The 12,722-nt window shown below is 39.9% G+C and overlaps 1 long non-coding RNA gene across 1 annotated transcript; it reads left to right on the forward strand.

The window, feature by feature from the left end:
- The first annotated feature begins 1,089 nt into the window (after window positions 1-1,089).
- Window positions 1,090-5,053, forward strand: LOC118413877. The gene is made up of 4 exons (XR_004830889.1): window positions 1,090-1,227; window positions 1,806-1,901; window positions 2,464-2,530; window positions 5,015-5,053. It is a non-coding gene; the product is annotated as an uncharacterized LOC118413877 (long non-coding RNA).
- Window positions 5,054-12,722: the final 7,669 nt, after the last annotated feature.

Here is a 12,722-nt window from a genome sequence, read left to right on the forward strand (position 1 = left end):
CCACTAAATGGGCGATAAAGATCCGTAAAGTGACCAGTTTAAGTACAACGATTATGGGATATCGCTTTAGGAGGGCATATAGATAAGGATAAGTCTTACATGCGGTCACTATCCCAAAGGTTTTCACATTTGTAATCAGAGCACTGGATCCGGAGTTTTCCTGCGAGTGCATGTTCTGTGGCCATACGTCACAGTTTCGGATAATTTAAAGACACAGCATCACTTCTTTGCCTCACTATCCCAAAGTTGTTGTTTTTTAATATTTATAATCAACACATCCTGCGAGCACTATTGTAAACTCTTGTGGTCATACGCTTCTGATAATTTTAAGATACTGCGTCACTTCTTTGTCTTATCGTGCCATAAACTGTGATAAATTATTCATCTGTTGTGATTTCTGACATTATAAGCTTCTGTTTTAGCGTCAGTATTATAGACCGGTCGTGGAACAAAAAGTCCTGTGTCGGACTGGCCATCTAGGCGATGCATGTTTGAAAGCAGTCTTTTAAAGTTGACTCTTTAATTTTGTCTGAGTAGCTCGAAGGTTTTTATCGCTTTTTGCACTTAACTCTGACGACAGATTTGTTGACGTGAGAAATTACGTCATCAAACACCAAGGGGGCACATACAGCTCCTACTTCTTACCAAATATCAACGTCCATCTTAATTGTATCGAAATGAGTAAAGTATCAAACTTTCAAGTAAATAAAAGCAAAAACTGTTTCATGTAGCGAAAGTAGTTTCATTTTCTTAAAAAGAATCAGAAATATTAAAATGGTGAAGTAACAGCATGTTCCTATTTGTCTGAATATGCTTCTTTCCAATCACGTTTTAGTTTGCGCACATGCTAATGAGTTTTAAATGAAACGATCGTGAGCGAAAGTAAAGTGGTAGAGGAAGTTCCTTGGGGATATCTCCCACGCTCACAATTTGCCTTGAGGCACATTACGACTAAACTAAAAGCTTATTTCAAAATCTAACAGCTTATTTTAAAATCTAAAAGACTCAGCCTTCATTGGATTAAAGGTTGAGGGATGAAAAACCGTACTTACCAGTGGAGTCCGTGTGCCCTGTGGGACGGCACCCACTGCTGTCGGGAACGTGTATATGTAGTCGGGGCTGAGAACACTTTCTGAAGAGTGCAGAGGACGCGGCGTTACAGGCGGGAGAAAAAGAGATCTGAAGAAGGAAGGTTGTTCGTGCAGGGAGAGACCGATTATTACGGAGGTAAGACGAGTTATAACGTAATGTTCAAGCATATTTGTTTTACGTCTGTGAGTTTTACAACTTAGATCATCTAGTGTCTTGTCATACATCAGGGAGCAAGCCTTCTCGGTGCGTTTTTGGGCTTCTACATCTTTCAGCTGCAGGCTAAGCCCAGTTGGTCAACATTCCTTTGTAGCGTATGTGTATGTCTCTCATCTAGTCCCCGTTTTTCCTTTGGCGATCTGACAGTGCTATTTTAGCATATCTTTTTAAAGGTATTCTAAGAACGTGTTAGTTTCCAAGGATTTTGCTTTTTGATGATATTGATTTTGAAGTATACGACTTTCGTATTAACTAAAATCATTAATCAAATTTCGTTTGTAATGTATAACTATAGCATATTTCAATAAATTGTAAAGTATGACTTGCGACATGTTCTTCTTAATCTATGATGTATATAGGCAATGCATGATATTTTCTGATGATTTTCTGTGTTAGAGAACTAGTTAGTAGTCTTCTGAAACAAGGTCACTCCGATCTGCTGTTAAATATCTTAGTTGATTATATATAGCGATGTTGTCTACATCTTTGTGCCCTAGATGACGCCATTTCTGATCAGGGTACTGTTAGCGGTGTGTTTCACTGCTCTGCTCAATCTCCCCGCGTACCTGTCAGCAGCGGCGACCGTTAGACAGGTAAGACATCCCGAAGCGATGCTTGTTCTATGATTCTTAGAAAGGCAAGGCATCTCTGAACAACGCTTGTTCTGTGTTATAAACCTAGCAGTTAAACACCACGACACGTCGATGTAGGTTAGACACCCAGGTAATAAGATACACCGAAAAGTAGTTACTCAAGCAACTGGATATGGTTTTGGAAACGGTCAAACACCACGACTTTTGTAAAAGTAGGACATCATTGTGGGGTCGTGTTGCGCGGAGGGATATTCAACCCAGAGATTCTATAGGGTGAACCCCATTGATGTGTCACCGATTTTATGCCCTTGGGACTTTCCTCACTTCAGAGACTATTCAGCCCAGCTGTAATAGTAATAATCTTTAAACTGTAACTGGCCTAGTTACACATGACAACTTTTATGGAAATGATCGGCTACGTTAATAACATCTCTTATGAACTATCTTTTCATTGAATATAAAACAGCGCATATACACTTATCAAACCAGCCGTCGTCTTACGCTATGTAGCCTAAAACCCAGAGGCTTGAATTTTACTAAAACTGATGTCTCCATGTTTTAGCCGCTTGAAGTGAAGAGGCAGTGGAGCAAACAGGCCATGATGTACAACCAAGGTGGGAACACGCAAGGTCTCGTCACATTTTTATTTACTTTTCCCTTTGCACCAACGCCCCCTGCCGCTTGGGTTGAGAACTACATATGTTGTCACGATTATGAAGGTTAGATAGATATGCAGGGAAACAATCCAGTTGTAGAGATTGATTTGTATTGGAATTCATATAAGTTGTCTTTTCATCGTCAAAGTTGCAAAGTATACTGCAGATTTTGAAGAAAATTACATTTGATAGAATGCAACAAAAGTTAAAATAGTCATTTTTTACCGAAGACTCTGTGTCTTTACTTGTGAGTGTTATGGTAGAAAATAGCATGACAATGTAAACGAGATGGAATGGTTGCCTTTAGGTCAGCATTATAAAATTCAGAATCTTAAATGTACTGCATTGAATCCATAGAACCTGGAACTGAGTTCATTACTTAACTCATGTAAAATCAGTTCAGTTAATTACGTGAAAATGGAGGTTCGTGTTTGTGAAGTCCACGTCAAAGAACCCACAACACCAAATTGACAAATGTAGGATCCCGAACCTCTTTTCCGGGCTATATCCATCGAAAACGCAACCGTGACTTTACTCTCATCTGAGTAGTGCGTAGATAACTGGTGTGCTAAGTGCCAAGACCACAAGTGCGCATGTATTCAAGTCCGTATGAGGTCCGTATTCAAGTCCGTATGAGGTCCGTATGGAATTCTTATCCTCTACAAGTCTGCACATGTCGCTGGAGAAACTGGAGAACGAATTTCAAGGTGCATGAGATGCCAGAGGAGTTGGCTGTCCGAGGAGTGTAGTTTGAACAGCTAACTCCTCTAGTATGTCATCTGTCTATATTGTCTATTTTCTACTATTTTATCTGCGACCTGCGGAGCCTGTGGCTAAATTTTCAACAATAGACGGATACGGACTTGAATATATACATGAATCAAACATTTTTGTTGTGGGGGGGGGGGTTCTCCTGTCGATTTGACAGATGAGAACGCAGACAGGCATCTGAAATGGCAGCGGGATTCGAACTCGCCACCTCTCGGTCTCAAGCCGAATATGCTGCCACTGCGCCACGCGGTCCCACGATCGGAATCCACCATTTACTTATTATACAACCCCCCTTCATGCAAGAAAATATTTTACACTCGTTCTGACAAAATGCGCCATTTATCGCTGCCATCTATTATATGCCTTTCTTGACCACTGCACCAGTTATACCGCGTATCTAGATGTTAATGTTCAGGCAAATTTACCACGTAAGTGCTTCTATATCTAAATTCTCGAAAGTGCACGTGTCACACGTGTGTATCTCCAAAGTATCACGTTGTGCACGGATAACTCTAGCCACACATTCATTTGTTGTTATTCATGTACACGGAATCCTGTGTTTCATCACGTGGTTTCATATCTTAGACGGTTTCCCTCTTTTAATTCATTTGTGATGTATTTGATTTTATTGCCTTTGTACTGGGCCTAACTAAAATTGCTTGGGCAACCGAAAGGTGCAAAAGAATTTAATAGTAACTGCGGCAACTTGGTGGCGTTTCTGCAATTTAGCGATTTGACAGCGGTCAACGAATTTCAGTTCAGTTTAAGTTCAGTTCAGTTCACCCTTAGAAAGGTGACACCGGGATTCCACCATTGGTAAAACTACATAAGGAGGGGGAACTTTAAAGCTTTGTGCTTTTTTAGTCAAACGTTTCGCATATATTTTTACAATTAAAGGTGATGCACGAAATCAATTTAGAAAGCAGCGATGCCGACGCCGTGCACGTGCTACGTACATACAGTTCAATGAGAAACCTTTAAGATTCCTTTCACGACGTCCGGATGTTTCTTTACATGCATATAACACGGTGTCTTTCTCCTAAACCCGGCATATTACATGTGGAATCTGCGCTAACTCCGGGGACCTTTTTAGATTCCCCACGACGTTCAAAGCACAGTTTTGCTTAAGTCGTGCGGCTCAGGGGCGGGTTTGATAAAAGACCATTCGCATTATCACGCGCGCCTTGGGGTCCTGCGGTAATGCTCCATTTGCGCAAACGAAATCACCGGAAGTCGGACCGTTTAATAAAGGCTTTCCACCACCGAAATGGTTTAATGAAAAGCCGCACAAAGTACAAGTGAGCCAACAAAAAGGCAGGAAAGAGAATCAAAATCAATCGACTCAGTCTGTAGTTTTCTTTTAAGTGTTTAGTTAAATATTACACGGCGATGCGAACTCAGAAAAGAAGTGAAAATACAATATTATAAACCGTGCTTCAAAAACGTACTGGTGCTTGATAAATAGTCATGCATGAATGTAAAACGATTGGATCGCAAAAAAAAAAAGAAAACTCGAATGACGAGGGTCCGTGAACATCTTTTGTCCTCACTTTGAAAGAATATTCGAATATTTCTCAAAGAAAAAAGATGTACAATGAATATGTTTTCACAACGCTCTAGGCGATATATTGCTAGCTTACAGCACATCAAAGCACGTTGGTGCCATCACACTGTTTCTGTTCATAGGAAGAAGATCCTGGGACGAGACACAGGGATTCAGGGAGTACGAATGCATAATGACTTCTGTTCAGATTTGTGCTTAAAAAAAAGATCCTCATGCATATCAATGATTTATATTTAGGCACAGTACGTTTCTAATATGATTAAGATAAAGTATAATAAAAGTATACTACACTAATACTACATTCCGAAAGAAAACAAAACTAGAGTTATTTCGGAACGTTTTGAAACTGTACGTTCAGTTTTTTGAAAAGGCCTTAAAGTCGAAAATTGAGAACCATGTTCGAAAATTCGGCGCCCAGAGGTCAATGACCGCAGCTTTGGAACAGGCCGAACGTTATCTTTGAAATTTGACACCTGGATCTGTTGAAGTGAAGACCATGAGAAGGACACAGTTTCCAGTTGCTTGGACATGTTATATTTCAATGTTGCTTTAGTTTAATGTATGCGCTTGTTATTAACGTGTTTATTGGCCAAGTTTAGGGTGTGGAATGTAAATAAAAATTGAATAGAAGTATAAATCAGATCTTTTCACAGCAGTTTCCCAGAACATGGACGGGCTCCCGGCCCCCAGCACCGCTTACGTCAGTCGGACCTTCTTTGAAGATTTCCTGTTTTTCCTAGACTTGAAAGGTATGACACCACTAACCTTTGGGGTTAATATTTCAGCATCAGGCTGATAATGTCAGCCAGCAAGTGCCTAAGCATGACATTTACCTTAAGTGTTGGGCGATTAAAGATGTACATTAAAGTGCTCAAAAGTATAGTTTCAGAATGATCTGCACGTGTCCTGGCATGCTTGCCTTCAGATCAAGGAAACTCCATTGTTTAATCTTGAGTACAAGTATCTGACTGGTTTTCATTAATTGGTAGCTGTTCGAGAGGTTGAGATTTGTATCATGTTTGTTGTCTGTGATGTTTTACAGAAAGCGGCGAATGGGAGAGAGTGGTGCGATGCTTGTCATGATACAGCCAACCTTCTATTCTGCTGCCAACCATGTACACGTACATCAAGGCAAACACCACGACTTACGCCACTGCACACAGACGTAGTAAAAGAGAATTGATTGCAAAGCGCTGGTAAAAAAAATACAAATACATGAAGTTCCTGTAATCGGTACTTTTTAGAACATACGTGGATGAGAAGATTGCAGCTGATAGAATTTAATAAGAAAATGTTCAACTTGACAAGTTTGCGTAGCAAAAGTTATTCATATAATATCAACTTGGATATCAACACAGGAAATACTTTTATTATGGCACGAGTGTTATTTGACTTATGACACAATAATGAGTAGCCAAAAGACTTAAAACTTATAAAAGATCATAGACTTTATTCATACAATGGAGTTTTCAAAATGTTCCTCTTTGAAGGATAATTAAAATCACATAATAATCTCACTGACATCATATCGTCATTTTTGTTGGTCGTTTGTTGCGTTGCGAAACGTTACAACTTAAGCCATACGGATGCTTTTGAGCTTTAATTTGTTTGATATTACCTATTGCAAGTTTAAAATCTGCATATCCTTTGATCAGGACGTAGAAATGAATTAGGCTTTTGAACAGCATTATTTGGAAAGTTAACAGGTTTTAGAAATATGTTCAGCGTTCACAACGATATCATAGTTCCAACTCTGCATGAATAATTGCCGACACACATACAAACAAAAACACTAGAATTATTAATCTATTACACAGGAAACGTTGACCTTGCATATCTTGGTACAATCATCATCATCATCTGGGCGTGCTAGTTGCACGGTTGGACATGACCCTCTTCCTCCATCCTTCCCTATCCTCCAAAGACTTGGGCAGATCTTCAGTCGAGCTGCAAGTACATTCACAATGATGGTAGTTTTATTGTCATAAAAAAAATTATACCATACACAACAACCATTATTTCACTTTCCGAGAATCCATGATGTACGTTTCAGACAGCCATCTGGTCTCTTTTGTCAGCGACACTGTCGTCAGACTAAAGACACCAGACGGCTGTCTGAAACGTCCGACCATTTCCAACATCATATACAGTTGCTCGAGCAACTACGTTTGGCGTATTTTATTAAAGGCGCCCAGAGCAGTTTTTGAGTCTTTTGAAATTTGATTTTCAAGACGTTTTTACACACAGTAAGGTTAAATAACACTATCTCATTGCATATCGACATTTATTGAGCAAAGATGAGACGTCGTTGGGTGGTGAGAACTTATTGAAAATCTGAGCGCTGCACGTGCCATTATTTCAAATTTTCGGAACGCACGCGAACATGACAAATGAATCCCGAACGCTTCCGGAGATGTCGTCACTTGTTCGAATAAAGTTTCGATTTGCGAACGGGCGAATCAGATTCAATTCGCTCGATGACCTCATGCGTTCGAAAATCTCCTAAAAGTACCGACGGGAAACCGTTAGTGGCTCGATCCTGTGCTGATTTATTGTAGGATATAATAAATCAAAGGGGTCCGTTTGGGGCATGTTTGTGCGTCCTTTTAAACGCTGAAAGTACGAAATGATGACACAAATGTGCTAGAATGGTGAAGTAAATGTCAATACCGTACCGATTGTCTCATCCAGAATATCCTCAATTTTAATGCACTAAAAACTGCTCTGGGCGCCTTTAACTGGGCGTATTTGAAGATTTGGTAGAAAAGCGAGGAAGCTTAAGATAGCCATGGGCATGCACACAACAAGCACGATAATAAAATGATGATGATTAAAAGTGATCAATTCAGTATCATTAATGGTGACAGTTTTTTAATGTTAAAATACAATATTGGTGTTGATGGTATTAATTAAAAATGCAGATGAAATTCTCTGTTTAACCAATGATGGAAACCAGAGTAAGACAGTCATGGACATCCATTCAACAAGCACGGCAAGATAGCCAGGGGAAATCAGATAGCCTATTCAATGACCAATTAGGCAGCCAATATGTAACAGAGGTTCTTCTATGTCGAAACATCTTCTTAATTCTATCGCATCACCTACAGGGATCGAAAGAAAAAGCCCTTTTAACCAATTATGAAAACTTATAATTAAGAGCTCTGATCCAGAGAGGGGCTGGAGGAAGACTTCATGGGTTCATACAACAGGTAGGGCGAAGACGATGATTTGAAATTGGATAGATTCTTCGATGACCATCTCGCATCGGATATATAACAGCGTTCTTTTATGCTCAAATAACCATCTCTATTTTCTTTCATTACTTGTGTGGTGGAGCTCCAGCTGAAAACGCTTTGTCAATCCAATCATGAAAACTGCACAGGCCTGTGTCTATCCTACTGTTCATTAACCGTCTGTTTGATACCTAGCGTCGATGTATATTGATAATAAAATGCACAGAAGGAATCTGAATGACGCAAGCAGCCGGCTGGAGTTCCGATGAGAACAGTGCCGAGTGCGTCATCCCGAGGCCTGGTGGAGATGCAGCAGTCGGCACGTACAAATGCTGTCGCCAGCTTCACTAAAATACATTAGCATTCAGTAAGATTGGATTGGGTTTCCAGATGGCTAGAATGGAGAGTTTCTTATCGTCCGGGTAATGATGAAATGTCACGTAGTCACTTTCATTAAATGCATACAGAAGAGATGCGTTTTGATTGTAGACTTTGAGTGAGCTGCGGGAGATAGCAAATTCGTTTTATGGTCACATCAACTGCTTTGACTTCTTGATAGTCTCCAACCAGACCCAACGATGCCATCAAAGATAGCACCAAAGCTGGCCAAGGAGTATAGCCAGCCAAAGGGACCAGTCGCAAACACACTCTTAGGCCGGCTTCACTCCTCTGCTAGCTTTCGATACTAATTTATGCTACCGTAGGATCTTAGAGATTACTTCTTGAGGCATTGAATGAACGATCTAGGGTGATACTACTAGCAAGTTGGTTATCAAGGCTGTACTTTTCTGGGCTTCACCCTTGAATAAAACAACAAAAGTTTCCATTATCATAAACTATTCTGTTATGCAGGTAAAGCATTAGCAAAGTACATATGGTCTTCCAAAATGCTTCATTTAGATCATCTCTGGCTAGGGTAGTTTCTGTGCAGTTTTTTTTTTTCAGTAAGATAATTTATGTCTGCATAATGACGCCTAATCCCCGATGAACGGCAGATCCCTGGTGGCCCTGAAAACTCCTTGGCCAACTAAACCACTTCTCACACCGGTAGATCTGCCTGGAGATTAAACGACGCCCACTTTTTACTTAATTCCCATACAGCATTGTATGGTGCTGCATATAACGAAGAGTTCACCATAAGTTTTTTAACGACGCTTGATAATATTCTTGCAACAAATTCATCGCCAATCTTTCCATCGAAACGATGTAGGGTGAATCAATTTTGGACGCATCAAGTGTGTTCAGCTATCATACATGTGGTAAACTCACGCGCCTGAATTTATGCTACTGGTGTGCTAAGCCGTGCAGATAAGGGGCCATAAACAGGACTTAGTAACGCCATGAACGTGATTCTTCCGGCGGTTAGCAGGAAGATATCAAGCCGATTAACTTCTCGAATCTCCATCTTCTTTTCTTCGCAGGAAGGCAGACAGTCTAAGATGAAGGGATGTAAGCACTACTCGATCTAGCTGCCCGAAAACAAGCTTCACAAAGCATATAGTGAAAGATAGCTCCGTTTTCTTCGGACAATTACTTAATCCGCCACGCATTTTCCTTGGTGTCAGGATAGCCCGGTTACTGTAAGGACTAATTGAAGTAAAGGCGCGGATAAGAGTGTTCTGTATGGTTCTTTTACATGGGTCCGACATTTTAACCAGTAGTTAATTGCCATCGATACGTAAGTGTACTTGAGAGCACTTTGGTGGATAGTGCTTGAAAGGAAAAATAACCATGAAAAGTTAAGTACTTAAGCTGCTAATGCAAGTACCACACAGGAGCCACATATGGTTTCAATAATGAAAAAGGACAGATTCGAGCAACCTTCTGGCACAATGAAGCTACGAAAGCTTCTGTTCACATTACTGTAAACTTCGTTATTGTCCTGTGGTGTCTGTACTTGCTCAGGTTGTCGTTGTGACCGTATGAAGTGGGTCTTTGATTATTCGTAGCTCTAAACACCTCCTCGTTTGAAGCGCTAAAATCCCTTTCATGTTCTGCTTTCCACCCACATAAGAATGTTTCCAAAGGCTGTGGCAAAGGAAAGGTTATTACATCAATGCAGGCGTCATTAAAAGCCCCTCGTAGCGTGAACAAACCCACGCGTCTCTCCATAAATAGGACGGATTCGGGTTACTAGGCCATCCATCGTACCGAGCTTGCCTAAAGTATGCTAAAGGTGAATAACGATGAATACTGCTGGAAGAAATTTGCCAACAAGTTTAACTTTACTTTTGACTTTCCGCCGGCATCGTGTATGTGGGTGACAAAGAGCAAAGCCCTGTGCACCGCCACCAGCTGCACCGCAGTCAATGCAATAGTTTTTTTTTTTTATCCCTTTGCATATGCTTGGTGTACGTTAAAAACATTTGGTGCCAGCTAACCCTTTAACCCTCAAGCACCCGACCTTTTTTTTGCGACTAAAATGACCGCGTGGGGTCCAAACGGACCCCACAATGTTTTGTTCATAAAATCTCAGTACCATTTCTTATCGGCGATCATTGTATATACATTGCTTCGTCAATGTAAGAGGAAGATTTTGAAATGTTAGGGTGTTGCTAATTCCAACTCATTATCATAATTTATGCAAAACTTCAGAAGGACCACGTTTTGCACTAAACCTATCCCGACCAGATAGGGGAATTTTGAGGCCCTCAGCAACATTTATGACTCATGAACGGCTAGAGCTAAAGCTACGAAACTTGGTAATTTATCACTAAATATTGTTTGCAAAAGTTTTTGGTCAATAAAGTAAGTTTATCATTTTTGGGGGTTGCCATGGCAACCATAACAGGCATATTTTTGCCAAAATTTGACAATTTCAATTTAAACAAGGGTTTCTTAGTAAACTACACCTGTTTTCTAACATCAATTAAATTCTATGAAATTCAATGTAATTTTCATGACTTAAAATTTATAATTTATGCTAATTTCATGACGTCATTGGTCAAAATCCAAGATGGCCGCCCTGATTAGGCAAATGACGTCATAATGTCGCCACATTACATGTTGATGACACAGAAATTTTTGTGATGATTTAAGTTTACATTCTTATTATTGTCTGAAAGTTTGGTAATCATATTGTAAGTGATTAAGGAGTTTGTTTTAAAAACTGCACATTTTTGCTGGGGTCCGTTTGGTATCTGTATCTGTATCTATATAGCCGGTATAACCGCCCTTCGGCGTAACACAACACACAGTTTGGACCCCAGAGGGACTGAACACAAACTTTCTTTATAATTTCCACATTATTGTACCAATCTTTGCGAAAACTTAGGAGGAGGTATAAAACATATTGACTGACAAAGTCACAAGATTTTTTCTTCAGATCAAAAATGTTTAAATGGCACTTCAAATTGTACGCCTGGGGTCCAAATGGACCCCACTCGGGTGTTTGAGGGTTAAATAATGTAGATTGGTTTTAGTAAAGAAAACGTTTCAAGACGTCATGTTTAGGTTAGCATGCAATTGAACATCTTAAATCTTAATTTATCAGCCAAATGAAATATGTGCTGTAGATTAAACGAGCGCTGATTACATAAATTTTGTAAAATCACTATACATGCCACGTTTTACAATAGAATAAAGACTTTGCAAAAAATAATTCGTCTGCTGACTTCACGCTCGTTTTGATTTGATATGCGCAATGGGTTAACATCGCCTTTATGATAACTAGTCACGCAGCCGGACACTTCCAGTAAAGTTATAGTAATGGATTCGTGGACGCGTGATGCGGTTTGAAATCATGCACTCAGGTATAATATAGAATTCTAAGTTTGTTAACCGCTTTGACCCAATTCAAAGCGCCATGACTGCACTTCCATGGGAAATATATCATAGTTTAAAGCGTCTTTGTGTCGTCCTTCTAAGTTTATGCCTCATTAAAAATTGATAACAAGAAACGCCATAGATTACATTTTAAATATAGCCGGTATAACCACGGCAGCAGTTGGTTACATTCCATTACACTGAATAACATGTAACACCTAACCTTTTCACATCTGACGGCAAATACCGTTTAAAGGTATACAAGAAAGATCTGTATATTGTGTTGAAGGCTCCTGATTTCACTCCACGATATTTTTTAGGAAAGTACGGACATTTGAACGCATCAAATTTGGTTGATAACTTTGTTTGGCATTTGACATCGAAATTTCTTGCTCTTGCATTGTCTCAGCTAGTAATAGATACGTAGTAGTTTGTACCTCTAACAGTTTATTAATCATTGCGTAAATCAAGCATGTAGTCTGGACAATATTCTTATGTCTTCGCTGGATTCCACTGCAGGTCTTTTCTCATGTTGGTGACAACATCATCCCAGTCATAGATGTTCGGACAGACTCTGGGAGTTTGTTGGCATCATTTTTATTTTTTTATTTTTTTAATTTTTTTTACTTAATGGTCACCACGTAACAAGGCCTGAAGGCCACTCAATGTTACGGGTTACATGATTGGAACTGTAACAGCAACTCTTCGCCCTAGGTCAGAAACATCATGATTGAGACCAGCCCAATTGCTCACTATGAGTGAGGACTATCTGACCCAATAGGCGAAGCAGGGGTTACGAGGGCTGCTCGGGAGATTCCCTACCCCTATGTTG

The sequence above is a fragment of the Branchiostoma floridae genome, chromosome 4, assembly GCF_000003815.2.
Source record: "Branchiostoma floridae strain S238N-H82 chromosome 4, Bfl_VNyyK, whole genome shotgun sequence".
Taxonomy (NCBI): domain Eukaryota; kingdom Metazoa; phylum Chordata; class Leptocardii; order Amphioxiformes; family Branchiostomatidae; genus Branchiostoma; species Branchiostoma floridae.